This window comes from Lithobates pipiens, unplaced genomic scaffold (genome assembly GCF_037356315.1).
Source record: "Lithobates pipiens isolate NorthernLeopardFrog02 unplaced genomic scaffold, aLitPip1_a1.2 Scaffold_13, whole genome shotgun sequence".
Taxonomy (NCBI): Eukaryota; Metazoa; Chordata; class Amphibia; order Anura; family Ranidae; genus Lithobates; species Lithobates pipiens.
Genome location: NW_027507718.1, coordinates 41,350,863 through 41,369,987, shown reverse-complemented (window position 1 = coordinate 41,369,987; position 19,125 = coordinate 41,350,863). Strand labels below are relative to the sequence as shown.

Here is a 19,125-nt window from a genome sequence, read left to right as displayed (position 1 = left end):
ACAAAGGTCAGTCTGTCCTCCAGTAAAATCCATCCCTGGTCAATCTGTCCCCTAGTACATCCCCCCAGGTCAGTCTACCTCCAGTATAATCCCCCCAGGTCAGTCTGCCCTCCAGTATAATCCCCCAGGTCAGTCTGTTCCCCAGTATAATCCCCCCAGGTCAGTCTGTCCCCCAATATAATCCTCCTAGGTCAGTTTGTCCCCCAATATAATCCATCCTTGGTCAATCTGTCCCCTAGTACATCTCCCCAGGTCAGTCTGTCCCCCAATATAATCCCCCCAGGTCAGTCTGTCCCCCAATATAATCCTCTTAGGACAGTCTGTCCCCCAATATAATCCCCCCAGGTCAGTCTGTCCCCCAATATAATCCTCCTAGGTTAGTCTGTCCTCCAGTAAAATCCATCCTTGGTCAATCTGTCCTCTAGTAGATCTCACCAGGTCAGTCTGTTCCCCAGTATAATCCCCCCAGGTCAGTCTGTCCCCCAATATAATCCTCCTAGGTTAGTCTGTCCTCCAGTAAAATCCATCCCTGGTCATTCTGTCCCCTAGCACATCTACTCAGGTCAGTCTGTTCCCCAGCATAATCCCATGCAGTTCAGTCTGTCCTCCAGTATAATCCCCCCAGGCCAGTCTGTCCTCCAGTATAATCCCCCCAGGTCAGTCTGTCCTCCAGTATAATCCCCCCAGGTCAGTCTGTCCTCCAGTATAATCCCCCCAGGTCAGTCTGTCCTCTAGTAAAATCCATCCCTGGTCAATCTGTCCCCTAGTACATCCCCCCAGGTCAGTCTACCTCCAGTATAATCCCCCCAGGTCAGTCTGCCCTCCAGTATAATCCCCCAGGTCAGTCTGTCCCCCAGTATAATCCCCCCAGGTCAGTCTGTTCTCCAGTATAATCCCCCCAGGTCAGTCTGTCCCCCAATATAATCCTCCTAGGTCAGTTTGTCCCCCAATATAATCCATCCTTGGTCAATCTGTCCCCTAGTACATCTCCCCAGGTCAGTCTGTCCCCCAATATAATCCCCCCAGGTCAGTCTGTCCCCCAATATAATCCTCTTAGGACAGTCTGTCCCCCAATATAATCCCCCCAGGTCAGTCTGTCCCCCAATATAATCCTCCTAGGTTAGTCTGTCCTCCGGTAAAATCCATCCTTGGTCAATCTGTCCTCTAGTAGATCTCACCAGGTCAGTCTGTTCCCCAGTATAATCCCCCCAGGGCAGTCTGTCCCCCAATATAATCCTCCTAGGTTAGTCTGTCCTCCAGTAAAATCCATCCCTGGTCATTCTGTCCCCTAGTACATCTACTCAGGTCAGTCTGTTCCCCAGCATAATCCCATGCAGTTCAGTCTGTCCTCCAGTATAATCCCCCCAGGCCAGTCTGTCCTCCAGTATAATCCCCCCAGGTCAGTCTGTCCTCCAGTATAATCCCCCCAGGTCAGTCTGTCCTCCAGTATAATCCCCCCAGGTCAGTCTGTCCTCCAGTATAATCCCCTACAGGTCAGTCTGTCCCCCACTATAATCCCCTACAGGTCAGGCTGTCCCCCACTATAATCCCCTACAAGTCAGTCTGTCCCCCAGTATAATCGCCTATAAGTCAGTCTGTCCCCCAGTATAATCCCCTAGAGGTCAATCTGTCCCCCAGTATAATCGCCTACAGGTCAGTCTGTCCCCCAGTATAATCGCCTACAGGTAAGTCTGTCCCCCACTATAATCGCCTACAGGTCAGTCTGTCCCCCACTATAATCCCCTACAGGTCAGTCTGTCCCCCAGTATAATCGCCTACAGGTCAGTCTGTCCCCCAGTATAATCGCCTACAGGTCAGTCTGTCCCCCAGTATAATCGCCTACAGGTCAGTCTTTCCCCAGTATAAACTCCTACAGGTCAGTCTGTCCCCCAGTATAATCGCCTACAGGTCAGTCTGTCCCCCAATATAATCCCCCCAGGTCAGTCTGTCCCCCAATATAATCCTCCTAGGTTAGTCTGTCCTCCAGTAAAATCCATCCTTGGTCAATCTGTCCTCTAGTAGATCTCACCAGGTCAGTCTGTTCCCCAGTATAATCCCCCCAGGTCAGTCTGTCCCCCAATATAATCCTCCTAGGTTAGTCTGTCCTTCAGTAAAATCCATCCCTGGTCATTCTGTCCCCTAGTACATCTACTCAGGTCAGTCTGTTCCCCAGCATAATCCCATGCAGTTCAGTCTGTCCTCCAGTATAATCCCCCCAGGCCAGTCTGTCCTCCAGTATAATCCCCCCAGGTCAGTCTGTCCTCCAGTATAATCCCCCCAGGTCAGTCTGTCCTCCAGTATAATCCCCCCAGGTCAGTCTGTCCTCCAGTATAATCCCCTACAGGTCAGTCTGTCCCCCACTATAATCCCCTACAGGTCAGGCTGTCCCCCACTATAATCCCCTACAAGTCAGTCTGTCCCCCAGTATAATCGCCTATAAGTCAGTCTGTCCCCCAGTATAATCCCCTAGAGGTCAATCTGTCCCCCAGTATAATCGCCTACAGGTCAGTCTGTCCCCCAGTATAATCGCCTACAGGTAAGTCTGTCCCCCACTATAATCGCCTACAGGTCAGTCTGTCCCCCACTATAATCCCCTACAGGTCAGTCTGTCCCCCAGTATAATCGCCTACAGGTCAGTCTGTCCCCCAGTATAATCGCCTACAGGTCAGTCTGTCCCCCAGTATAATCGCCTACAGGTCAGTCTTTCCCCAGTATAAACTCCTACAGGTCAGTCTGTCCCCCAGTATAATCGCCTACAGGTCAGTCTGTCCCCCAATATAATCCCCCCAGGTCAGTCTGTCCCCCAATATAATCCTCCTAGGTTAGTCTGTCCTCCAGTAAAATCCATCCTTGGTCAATCTGTCCTCTAGTAGATCTCACCAGGTCAGTCTGTTCCCCAGTATAATCCCCCCAGGTCAGTCTGTCCCCCAATATAATCCTCCTAGGTTAGTCTGTCCTCCAGTAAAATCCATCCCTGGTCAATCTGTCCCCTAGTACATCTACACAGGTCAGTCTGTTCCCCAGCATAATCCCATGCAGTTCAGTCTGTCCTCCAGTATAATCCCCCCAGGCCAGTCTGTCCTCCAGTATAATCCCCCCAGGTCAGTCTGTCCTCCAGTATAATCCCCCCAGGTCAGTCTGTCCTCCAGTATAATCCCCCCAGGTCAGTCTGTCCTCCAGTATAATCCCCCCAGGTCAGTCTGTCCTCCAGTATAATCCCCCCAGGTCAGTCTGCCCTCCAGTATAATCCCCCCAGGTCAGTCTGTCCCCCAGTATAATCCCCCCAGGTCAGTCTGTCCCCCAGTATAATCCCCCCAGGTCAGTCTGTCCCCCAGTATAATCCCCCCAGGTCAGTCTGTCCCCCAGTATAATCCCCCCAGGTCAGTCTGTTCCCCAGTATAATCCCCCCAGGTCAGTCTGTCCCCCACTATAATTGCCTACAGGTCAGTCTGTCCCTCACTATAATCGCCTACAGGTCAGTCTGTCCCCCAGTATAATCGCCTACAGGTCAGTCTGTCCCCCAGTATAATTGCCTACAGCTCAGTCTGTCCCCCATTATAATCGCCTACAGGTCAGTCTGTCCCCCAGTATAATTGCCTACAGGTCAGTCTTTCCCCCAGTATAATCCCCTACAGGTCAGTCTGTCCCCCACTATAATCGCCTACAGGTCAGTTTGCCCCCAGTATAATCCCCTACAGGTCAGTCTCCCTCCCCCCCAGTATAATCCCCCCATGGCTGTCCACACCCCAGTTAAAAAGCATCCCCTGTACCAATATAATTAAAAGCACTGGAAACATTACGTGTATTTTTGGGATCTTTCCAGCAGCAGGATCCAGAGTAGATCTGAGTATTTTAATTACACCTACCACACTACCCATGTGCATGAGCTCGTATATATGAAACAACAGACACTTCCAAACCAATGTGGATTTGTTTACATTCCAGCCTACATACTGGTCTTAGGTTTGACAACACAGTATTTACGAAGGTCAATTCTCCAATGCCAGCTGTACCAGCTGTCCCCTCAGTGCAGCTTCCTGAACTTTAACACACAAAAGTACAACGATTCTACAGTAATCCACTTATAGACTAAACCCCTCTTCAGGGGTCACATGGTGTAAAAGCATTGTCACAAGGCAGTGACATCACGTGACCAGAGAAAAACCTTGTCAATGTGTCTAGTTAGTGTGCTGCCTTAGAGAACCGCCAATAGATGGCGCCAAGACACCGACAGTCTATGCTCCATTCACCACAACAAGACGTGCTGAGCCTGTGGCACTCCCACCAAGTTACAGAGCCCCTCCCTTCCTGTACTGCTGGGAACACCTTCATTAACCACTTAGCCGCCGTTACTGAAAAGTATTGTGTGAGAAATGCATAGAGTTGTAGGCCCGGGGCGGGATACAAAGAGTTAAGCATGTAAATGTCATTGAGAAGCAGTTGACCTCTCCGGTAACGTGTGTGTCTAGGAAGGACGTCTCCGAGCTGAACGGTAAATGGTTTCTTCTAGAAAAGCCGTCATGTGCCTATATATATATATATATAATGCACACACAATGTGTGTGCTCCGTTACTTCCTGCCTTGTGTACATAGCGCTGCTGGAACTACCATGTCATAATATTGCGGCTTAGCAATCATTACTTTCCTGTGTATAACCACCTTGCTGCCCAGGCCCCTGCTGACATTTCTCTCATGCATGGAAGAATCTGCATTACTTTGAGACCACCAAACATATTTCCTGGTCAGAGGCCCTGGAGAATACCATGGTGGTTGCTGCAATTTTCTGTGTCGCACGATATTTGCGCAGGCCTTTAGCATAATAAATGATATAATAATAATAAATATAAAAAATAATTTTCAGCAAAAAAATACATTTTAGTGCCCACAAATACAGTATAATACCCTTTTCGGTGAACTATAAGGCTACGTTTGTGCTTATGCGATTGCAGACATCGCATGTGATTCGCACCGCATTCTTGTGCACATCACATGCGATGTCTATGCGATGCAAATTCAGCTATACAGTTTTATATGGCTGAAATCGCATTTGCGGGCAGTGCAGGACCGTTTTTTTGGTCCCCACTGGAATCGGATCGCCTCGTGGCTGTTCACATCCATGCAATCCGATTCCACAGTTCACACTGCATTCTAGGAACTGATTTGGGGGGGGGTGTCATTAAAGCGGAGGTCTGCCCACCCCTGCAAAAATGAAAAGCCAGTAACTACACATACTGCAGCTTCTGACTTTTACTAATAGGACACTTACCTATCCATGTTGACACTGCAGCTGATGTTTCAATCAGCAGGCGGGTGCTGCCGCCGCCATTGCGGATAAGGGAACCTGGCAGTGCAGCATTACGGCTTCACATCGGGTCCCTACTGCGCATGCGTGAGGCACCGCTGTGTGCTCCTACTGGGGGAAGGAGGAGGGAACCGAACCGCAGATGTAATTCGCTGTAAGTGGGCACAGTATGCCTGTCAAAAGACAGGTATCCACTCCCCACTCGAAAGGTGCCAAATGTGGCACCGGAGTGGGGGGGGGGGGGGGGGAGACAAATGAGCAGAAGTTCTGCTTTAACTTTATATTGACACCCGCAGCGATTCAGATGTGATGCGAGAACCCGCACAGGAGATTGCTGTGGTTCCCGCATCGCACCAGTGTGAACCTAGCCTTATAGCTCATGCACACTGGACATTTTTACAGCTGTTGTTTTTGGCTTCAGGTGTTTTTATCTGCAGTCAATAAACTCCCCATCATGTTAACCTATGTGTTCATGCACACACACAGGCTGTTATCAGCAGTTTTTGGTAGGGGCGTTTTCTGGCTGGTAAAAACCCAGAACCAGTGGAGAGTGGAAGAGTAGTTTTTCCAGCTATAAAAATGCTCTAACTCTGATAAAAGCTTAAAAAGGCTGAAAAATCTGTGTTTTTGAGCCATAAGCTTTAGTGGGAGTAAAAACGCTCTAACTGATAAAACGCTCTAATGCCCTGTACACACGGTCGGACTTTCCGACAACAAAATCCGTCTGATTTTTTCCGACGCGTTTTGGCCCAAACTTGTCTAGCATACACACGGTCGCACAAAGCTGTCGGGAAAATCCGATCGTTCTGAACACGGTGACGTAGAACTTGTACGATGGGACTATAAACGGGCCAGTAGCCAATAGCTACTCGTAATTTATTCTGAGCATGCGTGGCACTTTGTCCTTCGAAATTGTCTACACACGATTGGAATTTAAGCGATCGGATTTTGTTGGAAAAATTTAGATCCAGCTCTCAAACTTTGTGTGTCAGAAATTCAGACGGAAAAAGTCAGTTGGAGCCCACACACAATCGGATGTTCCGACAACACGATCCGATCGCATATTTTCCGTCGGAATGTCCGACCATATGTATGGGGCATTACTCGCTCAATAAAATGCTCTAACGCTGAAAAACATGGGTGTGGGAGTATAGTTTTGCTAAAAAACGCTAAAAGCACTGAAAAATACTACTGCAAAACTCTTGCTACAGCTAATGCTACTGGCCTTTTTATAACATGCACACTGGAACGTTTTTACCGCAGCTGTTTTTGGCTTCAGGCATTTATTTCTACAGCCAGTAAACTCTCCAGCATGTGATCCTATGTGTTCATGCGCACATAGGCTTTTATCAGCGTTTTTTTTTTTTTGACAGGGAGCATTTTCTGTCTGGAAAATACCGCCAGAACTAGTAGGTTTTAAGAGGAGTTTTTCAGCTGTAAAAACGCTCTAACTCTGCTAAAAGCTTAAAAACGCTGAAAAATGCGGCTATTCTGTGTTTATCAATGTTTTTGAGCCATAAGCTTTTGTGGGAGTATAGTTTTTGCTAAAAACACTACAGTTAAAAAAAAACACGGAAACAAACATCGCAAAACTCCTTCTACAGCTAACGCTACTGGCGTATTTATAATGTCCAGTGTGCATGAGGCCTATAAGATGATGGTGCACTGACTGCTTACAGTGGTCCTGACCCACCCAGTGGAACAGCAGTAGAAGGGAGGGGCCCCTTCCAAGCCCTATAAAAGTGACACTCACTTGAATCACTTGGTTACCTAAAGCAGATCGCCAGCTCTAAGCCCCTGTTCACTTTGACTGTGAAATTGTGCCACTTCATCTGAAATCGCACAATTTCAAAGCCGCTTCATGCACAGATGTCTATGCAAGTCGCACCCGAAATTGGCAAAAGTAGTAAAGGAACTACTTTTTCTAAATCAGTGTGGCACCACAAAGATGGCGTTGCACCGATTTGAATAAGTGCAATTGCAGGCAATAGGGTCCGACTTGTAATGCGATCTGACCTGTCAAATCGCATGACAAGTCACTCCTATATGAACAGGGACTAAGGCTCCATTCACACTGTGCAATTTGGAATCCTGGGCACAATCGCAGTGATTGTGACCACGATTCCAAATTGCTTGCGATCGCTGCAAAACATGCGTTTGGGTGCCATTATCAGTGGAAAGAAAGTGCACATGAGGTGCTTTGAATAATAGAAAGAGCTCACTCTTGTGTTGGTGAAGTTGAATAGTAAGAGCTGCACCTCTCTTAGCAATGTCCTGTGAGTTTTTCAGTCAGGCTTCATGAGGTACATAAATGGCCTACACCTATTGCAAGGACATTATTCAACATTAGTCAAAGCTGCAGATCATTTTAATCTACAGACATCCTTGATCTGCATAGACCGTTTTTTATGGTAAAGGTGAATTATGATTTTAAAGTTGTAGTAAACGTGAGTGGGAGTGTTAATGAGTGAGGAGTGGGAGCATGGTGTAGCTCTCCCCCTCTACACCCTGCCCTGCTCGAGCCTGCCGCTTTGACCCCTCACCACTCGGGCTGCTGGAGACTGGAGGAGCGGCCCCCTACCTTGCTTCTGGGTGGTCCCCCTGCCTGTGCCGGTGCCGCTCGTCTGATCGGGCTCCGCCGCTTTCTGGGCTCCGGGATCTGTCGAGCTGGAGTCAGTCTCACTGGCGTGGGTAAGCTATTGGTGGAGAGGAGGCCGTGAGTCTCGCAGAGGATAACGCGAGATTTTGAGCGCCACCCGCATCCCCGCCACATCGCTTGTTGCTGCCGCTGTGAGAGGAGGTCTCCTCACACTGCCGTCCTTCACGCCACAGAGGTAACAACTTTTGCTATGAGACCTGTCGGCTGGCGTTCCAGGTCTATGCTGAGCTGAGGACTGTCCATAGAGAACCCCCTTAAGCGTTGTGGTCTTGTATTTACTTGCACACTTGGACGAAATTTGTTGCCCTGATTTAACTAATTTAACTGACTAAATAACACATAGGAGAGTGGTATCAAATAGATCGTGGGCATAGACCTCAATGCTAGCACATTGCTATCCTTTTTTTTCTGCTGGACTGTACCGCCTCACTTGACTGTTTTGCGTTTATAACATTAGCTTGCATATAATTATTGCATACATCCTTTTTGCTGTTTGAGATATCCTGTCAGGGGTTAAAGTGATTGGAGATTAATCACCTATTTTTTACTAAATGTTTATTCCTCCGCACATTTGCTTGTAGTGTAACGTACTTCCGTACTGCTGTTCCCTTCCGTCTCGCTTTATAAGACTCAAGTTTAAATCGCATACGGTGCTTCCTATATAATTGCTTCATATTTTGTTTACACTACGATAAAATAGCGCTGAGAAGTTTTTAGCTTGTGGAGATACCCCTCAGCTTATCGCTTTTTGCCTCCCTCCTTTCTAGGAGTGGGTTACTCTCGGTTATTTTGGGTGGGAGTGACACGGTGGTCTATTGAAGCCCTATTGTGAAAAACCCTAGTTCTTATCCAAAGCTAATTATGTCCAGGAAAAGATCTGAAGAGCAACCTCCATCAGAGGGGTCTCAAATCACCCGCTCGGCTAAGGATAAAGCCAATCATATGGCTCTGACTGCGGCCGCAAAACTAGAGCGATACGCACACCTGGGCCTTGCTTCACCCTCAAAGACAAGTAGCCAACAGAATATTCTACAGAATAAAGATTCTAAAATCTCGTCTGGAGACAGAAAGAGCCAAGGACATTCTGCGACTAACCCTCCCACCCCATTGGTTTCTAAATCTGGTGGCACTAAGGGATCAGGGGGAGGAAAAACTGTAATTGCCAATGCAAACACAGAAGCGGTCGATACGTCAGCTAGTAACTATACACTTACACCTGCTATGCTGGAGGGGGAAATTCAAAATAAAAATAAACAAAAAACACTCCGCTATCTTAACGTAAAAAAGCAGCAAACACACTAAATTGGATAAATTCAGTTCAGCTAGTAAGTGTACAAAAAGTGTTGCGCAACACTTTTTGTACACTTACATGCTGGAGGGGGAGCCTACATTAAGAGACATACTGAATGCGATTAAAGAATGTAAAGTCTCAATATCTAGCTTTGATAGCCAGTTGAGATCCATTAAAGAGGAATTACTATCTATGAGACAAGAATTAAATAGGACTATTTTAAGGACCTCCGATCTTGAGGAACGTGTAGGTGTGATTGAGGACGAGCTGAGTCCTGTGAAGCAAGAAGTCGCATCTCTTAAAAATATGATTAACAGTCAAGCGGCTAAATTGGATGAGATGGAAAACAGGAGCAGAAGAAACAATATTAGGGTGATAGGTCTCCCCGAGCAATGTGAGGGCACTAATTTAATAGGTTTTCTAGAGGGGTGGTTCCGGGATCTTTTTGGGGTCACTGCTCTTAGTCCCCTATTCGTAATAGAACGTGCACATCGAACTCCAGCTAAAGTTCGCCACATGGGGGACCATCCTAGGCCCATATTGATCAAAGTTCTTAACTACCATGATAAAGTGTCCTTACTCCGGGAAGCCAGGGAGAAGGGTGACATCAGATGTGAGGGAGCTAGGGTCTCTTTATATCCTGATTTCTCGCCAGATCTTCAGAAACGAAGAGCCGAATTTATTCCAGTTAAGCGGAGTATGATTAAGTATAAGATAGATTACGCTCTACTCTATCCAGCTCGCCTTAGGGTAACAGCACTCGGTAGGGCGCTTTTTTTCAATACACCGAGGGAGGCAGCCCAATGGCTAGAGGATAACAAAAACGAGTTATAGACCTACATAACTGGGCTGTTTTTCACGATTTAATAAATCTTATGGTTTGTAATTTGTCATGCGGGGGGTGAAGATTGGGATGAGATATTAATAATTTTTCCCCAATCGTCTTTCAGGACAGCCACCTTTGAGAGACACTGGCTCCTCCCCTCTTAGGAAACACCGCCTTCATTTTCATGATTTAAGCCTCCTCCTCCCTTCGTTCCACAGTTATGGTGTTTCCTCCGGTGGGGAGACATCGCTAAGGAACCTTAGCTGAATTCGGTTGGTGAGACTGAAGCTATCCGAGCGGAGCCCCGGCCCCACTCGGTTACCCGACCGTCTATCGGTCGGCCCTTGACAGTCGGATCAGCGGGGAGCTGAAGCGTTCGTACTGTCTATACACCCTAAACTTCGCTTGGGGAAAGCAGGAAGTTTTACAGGGTCGTCCGTCCGTTCACCCGCGGGTGTTTTAACGGAACAGGCAGTCCGGTCGGCTGGGGAAGCTGAACTTTTGACTGACCTTTTTCTATATACGCACTCCAATCTTCGCTTGGGGAAAGCAGGAAGTTTTTGGGGAGGTTCATCCCTGCGTTTCGTCCAGTGGGGCGCTGCAATGAGGACGTCCAAGGCCCCCCTGTGTATCCAGTCGGCTGGGAGCCAGAGGCCGGACCGGTTGGCGGGCGACGTCAATTCCGGTGGGGGCGGACCTCTTCGTTGGATCCGCGTCTTCCGGTTCCGGACGCGGCACGTGGAGGGGAACCTAGCGTTCGGCTGGTGCAGCCTCTCTTTCTACAGTTGCACAGGTAGCTGTTGGAGGCACGTTCGTACCACTCTTCCTCAACAGGAGAATGTCCAAAGCAGTGGCTTCGGGAGCTCCAGGAGTAACGGCACCAGCCACTCAAAGGTAAAAGCCCTGGCGAGGGGTTCCCTTACCTTACAACCAGTAGCTCCACTGGTGTTTTTTCCCCCTAGGTGGTCGGGGGGGAAGGGCAGTGCGTCTGGGATCCAGATGGAGATTGATCCTAGGGGAGGGCACTCCCGGTGGTCCTCTTAAGTAGTGCTGGTGTTTCTTTTTTTTTTTAGGATTTTATGCTGCTCTTTTATCTCTAGGTCTCTGAAGGACATGAGCAAGTCTCCCCTTGGTTCTAGGAGGGAGCGTCCTTCATATAGAGCCTCTTTGGGGAATCCCTGGTTCAAAGGCACTTGGTAAAGAGTGTATTGAAGCACCGGATAGCTCAGTCAGACCTTTAACCTAAGGTTCCAGTGGCCTCAGAGGGTTCAGGTCCCTGTTTGAGCGCCATCAGGAAACAGGCAGCAAAACACGGTGCATATCTGGCGGCTTCTGTGAAGATTCCAGTGGCCTCAGCTCCAGAGCACTCTTTCACCAGCACAGCAGAGTGTTCCACCTAACCCGATGGATGTTCCTCCTGCAGGTTAAGGGAGAGTCTAGAGGGTTCCAGAGAGGAAGTTGAGGAAGAAGTTGACAGTGCCGTCTCAGACTCCCAAGGGAATCTGATAAAGGTGAGGGCTTGGGTGGGGAACCCAAAAGAACCCCTCGATATAAACTTCCCCCTGGATGAAGTGGATAAGCTCTTGAGAGCTATTCATACCACTTTAGGAAGAAGGCATTGTCACCCCACGATCAGATGTACTAGGACCTGGGGGAAGCGGGTGTTCCCGGTTCATGATGTCTTGATCGATGCCATCAGGAATGGCGGGGTCCCGAAGGAAAACCTTTCTTTTCTGGTGCATTAAAGCAAAGGTTTTTCTTGGGCGGAAGAGGAAGCTCTTGTCTGGAATAGAATCTCCCAGGTTAGAGACTACCTTTCTTCAGACGTCCAGGCATACTGACCTGTCCTCAGGGACATGGGAATACTTTCAGACCCTATGTTTGAAATGATGGACTCACTTTTGAAGGATGCATGGGCTTTTTCTCTTAAGAAAATATCTAAGCCTGCCATAGCGGCCACAGTGGTGGCTCATAATATGAAGTGTCGGCTTAGCCAGATTAATGCATGAAGCAATGACGGCAGAGGAGACTTTCTATCCTCCTTTCCCATGCTGCTTAAGGTGTTGGCATACGCTGCTTCGATTCAATCCAGGCGAATGTATGCAAGATCTTCGGCTCTAACCAACTCAGCCTGGAGGGCCTCAAGGCTGAAGACATGGCAGGGGGTCAAGGCATGGCAGGGGGACAAGGCGTCCAAAGCCAAACTCTGGAAACCTCTTTACAGGAGGCTGCTGTTACTGCTACTGTTTACTGCTGTTTGGGCCAGGTCTTGAAGCAGTGCGAGATCGCACGGCTGATAAGAAAAAGGCCTTTCCCCTTAAGAAATATGGGGAGCAGTAAAAAAAAGAGGCCTTCCTCCCCCAGTGGGAGATGATCACCTCCGATCAGTTTGTGTTGGGGATCATCGTAAGAGGTTACCGTTTTGGAGTTTTCAGAACTCTCCTCTTTTGAGACTCCTTGTCACTGAGCTGCCAAAATGTGCCCTTCTTTCCTCTTCAGGAGTTAGAGGAACAGGAAGTGGTAATACAGGTCCCAGCAGGATATATAGAAAGGGCTCCTATTCTCACATTTTTGTGGTTCACAAGCCTTTGGGGAAAAAAGTTCAGGCTCATCCTGAACCTGAAACGTATGTGTGTCTTAGTCACCTACAGATGGCTTTCGTTGGTTTTGGTCACTGGGTGAGGGCACCTCTTCCACCAAAACTGTTTCAGGGCATGGATAGTATGGATGCATACCTGCATATTCCCATTGCAGAGAACCACCAGCGTTTCCTTAGGCTAGCAGTGATAACTTCTGTAGGGGTGCTACACATTCAGTTCAAAGCACTTCCCTTTTGGGCTATCCCTTTCCTCCTCCTATCTTCACCAAAGTGAGGGTAGAAGTTCTGGCATTCCTGCGTCTCAGGGGAGTCTCGGTGATCGTGTGTCCTGAAGATCTTCTCCGGTTTGTACCTTCTCTGACGCAGTCGATTTGGGATCAACAGGTAACAAAAGACCTGTTAGTGAGCCTGGGTTGGCCTCTGAACCTAGAGAAACCCAACTTAAATTCCTTACCAGGGGGTCACCTTCCTGGGGTAGGTGCTGGGCTCAACAGAACAAAAGGTCTTCCCTCCTTGGAGAAGATCCAGAAGATAGACAGAGCACTGTTGTTTCTCCAGGGCAACCGTCAAAAACTCAGTTAGGCAGGTTGAGTTTACTGACAGCCACGCTCCTAGCAGTTCAGTGGACGGGGTCATGTTACCGTCCTCTGTAAACTATTCATCTTGAAGCTTTGGGACCACAGTCAGGGGTCTTGGGACTCTTTGGTTCCAACTCAGGTAAAGAGGTCCCTTTGGGAAAGGGAGCACGTTTGTTATAAGACCTAGAATGGAGTTTCCCAGTATCCAGGGTGGTTACAACCGATACGAACGGCTTAGGTTGGGGTACACACCTAGACTCCTGTTTGGTACAGGAAGGAATCTAAGAGATCCTCAAATTGGAGGGAGTTGAGAACAGTAGATCTGGTTCTCAGGACCTCTCAGAGTTCTCTGGAGACTTCATGTAAGAGTCATGGAAACAATCCCTTGGCAGTGGCTTGCGTCGACAGGACGGGGACTCCTGGAGCGGATCCTTATGGGTCCTAGCGAAGGCCATCCTCAGATGGGCCGAATATTAAAATCCTGTCTTTTCAGTGATCTGTCTTGAAGGAGAGCAAATCCTGATATTAGATTTCCTCAGAGCAACCAGGTTCTCAAGCAGGAGGTTCTTCGAATGGATCACCCAGAGTTGGGGGATTCCTTGGATAGACCTCTCTTTTTCTCAAGGGAAAACGCAAAGGAAGCCATCTCCTGTTCCATGAACAGGGGAGATGGGAGGTCGGGAGCAGACACACTAAAGCACAGAGTTAGGGTTTCTCTAAGTGCTATGCTTTCTCCCCTCCCGTTCTGATTCCTGCAGGGTCAGGGAAGTTTTCAGGTGGAGATTACTACCTATTTTCTAATCACACCTCTTGGGCCCAGGAGGCCGTGGTTCTCTATTCTGAAGGGCCTGTCAGTAGAACCCCCCTCCCCCCCCCGGGTTTTCCCGGTCTAGGAGTGTCCTTTCTCCCAGGGTCCAGTCTGCGGTCCCCAGGTGGATTCTTGCAGCTTGGCTACTGAGAAGGAATTGCTGAAGGGCAAAGAGGTCTCAGACTGTTTAATAGCCACTCGTCTGAATTGCAGGTAAATAGAAACTCAGACCATTTTCTTGAAGGTATGGAGACGGTTCAACAGCTGATGCTCAGAGAACTCCTTCAATGTGCACAGCCTCGTAGCCGTTCTAGAGTTCCTGCAGTCAGGGGCAGATAAAGGTTTAGCCCCATAAACATTGAAGAGTCAGGTTTTCGCTTTTAGCGTATTCCTGGAAGGGCATCTAACATCAGACCTTGGTATAGTAAGGTTCTTAGAGCCTTAAGTAGGCAAAGACCAAGCCTTTGGTCGCCCCCTTCCCAGTCGGGGTCACTCATTAGTTTTACAGGTTCCCACAAAGGAACCTTTTTCAGCAATTGGAATCTGGCTGGTTATGGTTGATCACTCTCAAAACTGTGTTTTTTGTGGCGATCACTGCGGCAAGGAAAGTGAGTAAACTCGAAACCCTTTCTGTTAAGGCACTCCCTTTCCAGACCATTCAGTTTTTAAGATCATTCTGGCCTTTTTACCTAATGGTAGTCTCTAATCCTCAGAGAGTCCGAGAGATTATGCTGCCTATTTTTCGTTCAAAACCAGTAAGCGAACAGGAACACATCTTCTTGGACGTGTCCTTCATTATTTTGGTTACACAAAGCCAGTTCAGGAAGTCTGATTTACCTTTAGTGTTACTTCCAGGGGCTAGGAAGGGTTCCAAAGCCTTTAGACGTACGCTAACCAGATGATTAAGGTCAGCCATTGGGCAGACTTGCGCGGTTGGGGTATTAAAGCCTCCAGTTAGAATTAAAGCACACTCAGCCAGGACAGCGGCAACTCCGCAGACAATGTGGGCTGGTGTGTCTCCTGAACAGATCTGTAGAGCCGCAACGTGGTTCAAGTTTTCTACGTTCGTGAAGCGCTATAGATTGGATCTTCTCTCAGCCAAAGACCAAGCCCTTTGGTCACAAGGTGCTGCAAGCAGTAGGTCCCACCCTAAGACAGGGTACTCGCTTATCCTCTCAAAGGTGGCTGTCCTGAAAGACGATTGGGGAAAAATGGAATTACGTACCGGTAATGTCCTTTTCCAGGAGTCTTTCAGGACAGCACCGGTTCCCACCCAAGTTTTTTGCAGATCATCGGGAACTCATTACATGAGGCCGTCAGGTAAGACTTAAAGGTTTGTTTATTTGACGTGTTCTTGTGTCTCCCCAGTTGGCCGGAGGTACTCTGGAAGAACTGAGGAACGAAGGGAGGAGGAGGCTTAAATCATGAAAATGAAGGCGGTGTTTCCTAAGAGGGGAGGAGCCAGTGTCTCTCAAAGGTGGCTGTCCTGAAAGACTCCTGGAAAAGGACATTACCGGTACGTAATTCCATTTTTTTGCATGTTTATTTTATGTATAAAAAGGAGTAGGGGGGGACTGCACTGTGAGGGATTGAGTTTAAAAGAATGTATACGGGTGTCTGTGCAGGGGTGCATTTGAGCTCCTCGTTTTGGGTTTGGTTTTCTATTGAAGTATCAATTAGAAATAGCGTAAGTAAGTGGGTGATGGGGTGTAGGAAGGTCACGGGCCAACCCCTAGTGGGGAGCCCTGAAGGGCAAGATAGGAAGGTGGGGAGGGGGGGGGGATCTGAGTATAGGATTAGGGAGGGAAGGGTGGAAAATATTGCACTAATTCATGTATACACAAGATTGAAGATCTACCTCCAGGGAGGAGGTGGGAGAAGGCACTACAACTTGGGGGGGTAAAAATTTAACTTATGTATTTGGGAATGGCACGATTGCAACTGAATGGGAAAGGGAAGGTTTCTTATTCTTCTTTTCTTTTTAAATTCACCTTATATAGGCTGCTAAGATGTGATGCAGGCAAAAAGAATTAGGGTAATGTCATGGAATGTCCAGGGTTTGGGAGATCCGACCAAGAGAGCTGTGGTATTATCAGCATTAGAGGGCATAGGGCCCGGATTGCTTTGCTTGCAGGAGACATACCTGACTGCTGAGATGGTCCCGCTCCTCCGTGGCCGGAAATTCCAAACTCAATTCCATTCGGTATCTTCCTCATACGCAAGAGGGGTGAGCATTTTGATTGACAGGGAGATTTTATTTTCCTGTTATAACAGTTGCATAGACACAAAGGGTCGTTACATTTTTTTTATATTGCCGTATTGAAAATAATCCATATGTGATAGCAAATATATATGTTCCACCTCCATTTAAGCTGGAGATTCTACATGAGTTAATATCATTTATAACAGATAAACCTGATATCCCCGTTATAGTAATGGGGGATTTTAACGAGGTTTTAGACAAGTCTTTAGATAGATTTCCAACGGTAACTCCAACAACGGCGGGGAACGGGACGAGGCTATCTCGCTTCCTATGTGAAGTAGGCTTATACGACTCGTGGTGTACTCGGTACCCGCTGGAGCGACAATACTCCTGTTTTTCAATGTCTTATTTCACTTTATCTAGACTTGATATGGCTCTGGTGAACACCCAGGCTCTGGCCTTGGTGGAGGCAGTACAATATGGCCCAAGGGGGATATCAGATCATTCCCCCTTAACATTGACGCTTATTGTGGGGAAAAAGCAGTATTCTGGGCAATGGAAAATTGATCCTTCATGGATAGAGATATTGGCCGATCCAGAGCGATTAATATCTGAACTGAAATATTTTATCCATATTAATGCGGGTACTGCATCGGTGGGTGTGGTTTGGGATTCATTAAAAGCTTTTTTTAAGGGGATTCTTTATCCAGCAAATTGCTGCTAACAAAGCTGAGATGAAGAACCGGGAAGAGGAGGCTAGGAAGACTGTGCTAAGGGCAGAACAGCAGTATATTATCAACCCAACCCCATTCACTCAGAAGGTATGGTTGGAAAAGCAGTAAGAGTATAAGATGACCATTAGGAGAAAGATAGATAATAGACGTATATTTCAGAGACAAATAAACTTCGGGGAAGGAGAAAAAGTGGGTCGTTTACTGTCTTTACTGGTTAAAACAAACTCTGCCCCTTCAACGGTATTAGCGCTTAGGACGCTACAGGGAGAGATCACTGCTGAACCCACTGTTATTAAAAATATATTCCACCACTACTATAGCTCCCTATATAAATCCCAGAGGGGGGGGGGGGGTGAGGGGGGAACGATCGCTGCTTTTTTGGGAAATATAAGCATACCAACTCTAATGGCAGAAGATTCTATGTTAATGGAGGTTCCAATAACTATTGATGAACTTACAAGAAATATGGCGAGGTTCTGCTGCCAGAACTGCTTGAGGCATTGACTCAGGCACTGGCGGTGGGGACGTTGCCTACTTCAATTTTAGAGGCCACTATAGTAGTTGTCCCCAAGGAGGGAAAAGACCCATTGGACCCTGCTTCGTATCGTCCGATTTCGCTGTTAAGCACTGATGTAAAGATCTTAGCAAAAATACTGGCAACACGTTTAAAAAAGTGTATTCATAAGCTTATCCATTCTGACCAGGCGGGATTTATCCCGAACAGGTCTACCAGTATCAATATACGTAGAGCCTATTTAAATATCCAGATCCCGGCAGACAATGGAGGTTCCAGGGCTATATTAGCCCTGGATGCAGCCAAGGCCTTTGACTGCCTTGAGTGGGAATATTTACTTGCGGCTCTTGCTAAATTCGGGTTTGGGCCGAATTTTATCAAATGGACAAAGATGCTTTACACTAATCCAAGCTAGAAAATAAAAATCAACAATGAGTACTCTGATCTGCTCCAACTGGAACGAGGAACGAGGCAGGGCTGCCCTCTTTCCCCTCTTCTTTTCGTTCTGGCAATGGAACCATTGGCCATAGCTATCAGGGCTAACCCTGCTATACAGGGATTTAGGAGAGGGCAGATGGAGGAAAAGATCGCACTATTTGCCGATGATGTTTTGCTTTTCTTGGGAGAGGTGCAAACCTCGGTAAAAGCGGCAATGGGAATGATTAGGGAATTCGGCCAAATATCTGGATTGACTATCAACTGGGATAAATCTGCAATACTTCCGATAGACACGGGGGTCACCGATACACTATGGGATACCCTTGACTTGAAGGTGGTGGAGAAAATTAAGTACTTGGGGGTCTGGATGGCAAGGGATGTAAATGGGTACCTGGAGGATAACTTAGCCCCACTCCTGTTGAAGCTCAAACATAAGGCGGATATTTGGAGCCGCCTCCCCTTATCGATGGCGGGACGTTGCAACTTGGTCAAAATGGTGTGGCTCCCCCAAATTTTATATTTTCTCCATAACTCGATGATATGGATCGGTTCGAGGTGGTTTAAGAAAATAGAATCTCTGTTTAGAGATTTTATATGGAAAAAGGGGCCGCCTAGGATTAGCCTACGGACATTGCAGCTACCGCTGGAGGAGGGGGGGTGGCGGTTCCACATCCTAGACTTTATTATTTGGCGGCACAGTTGCAGCACCTAGCAGGAGCAGGAATACTGAGTGAGGGTATGCCTCGTTGCAGCCTGTTAATGCTAGGATGCCCACATAATACACTTATTGAGGCCCTTGAGGCAAACTCGTTTGGTGTAAGCTGCCCAACGATTAACCAGATTATTAAACTCTGGAAAACAGTTAAGGCTTTACTAGGATACCAGGGGATATCTGTATTGGCCCCATTATGGAATAATAGAAACCTGGCTGAATTAGCTAAGGTTGAAAGATGCAGAGAATGGGTGAACCAAGGGATAAACCAACTAAAGCAAATATTTCAGGGTTCAGATATTAAATCATTCACTAGTTTAAAACGAGTTCTCGTTGTCGAACCGTTCGTTTTATAAATATCTTCAGGTCAGACATGCAGTCCAGTCACAATTCGGATCCCAAAAGGTACAGTGGATTCAGATTCCGGTGCTATCACAAATGATGTCCCAGGACACGCTTA

General features: G+C 47.5%; 1 protein-coding gene across 1 annotated transcript in view; it reads left to right on the top strand.

Annotated features, from left to right (window-relative positions):
- Window positions 1-4,328: 4,328 nt before the first annotated feature.
- Window positions 4,329-19,125, top strand: part of PLGRKT (plasminogen receptor with a C-terminal lysine) — a 124,991-nt gene continuing 110,194 nt past the window's right edge. The window contains exon 1 of the mRNA XM_077475039.1: window positions 4,329-4,492. The gene's annotated coding sequence lies outside the window, so the exon portion shown is untranslated. The remainder of the gene's footprint in view (window positions 4,493-19,125) is intronic.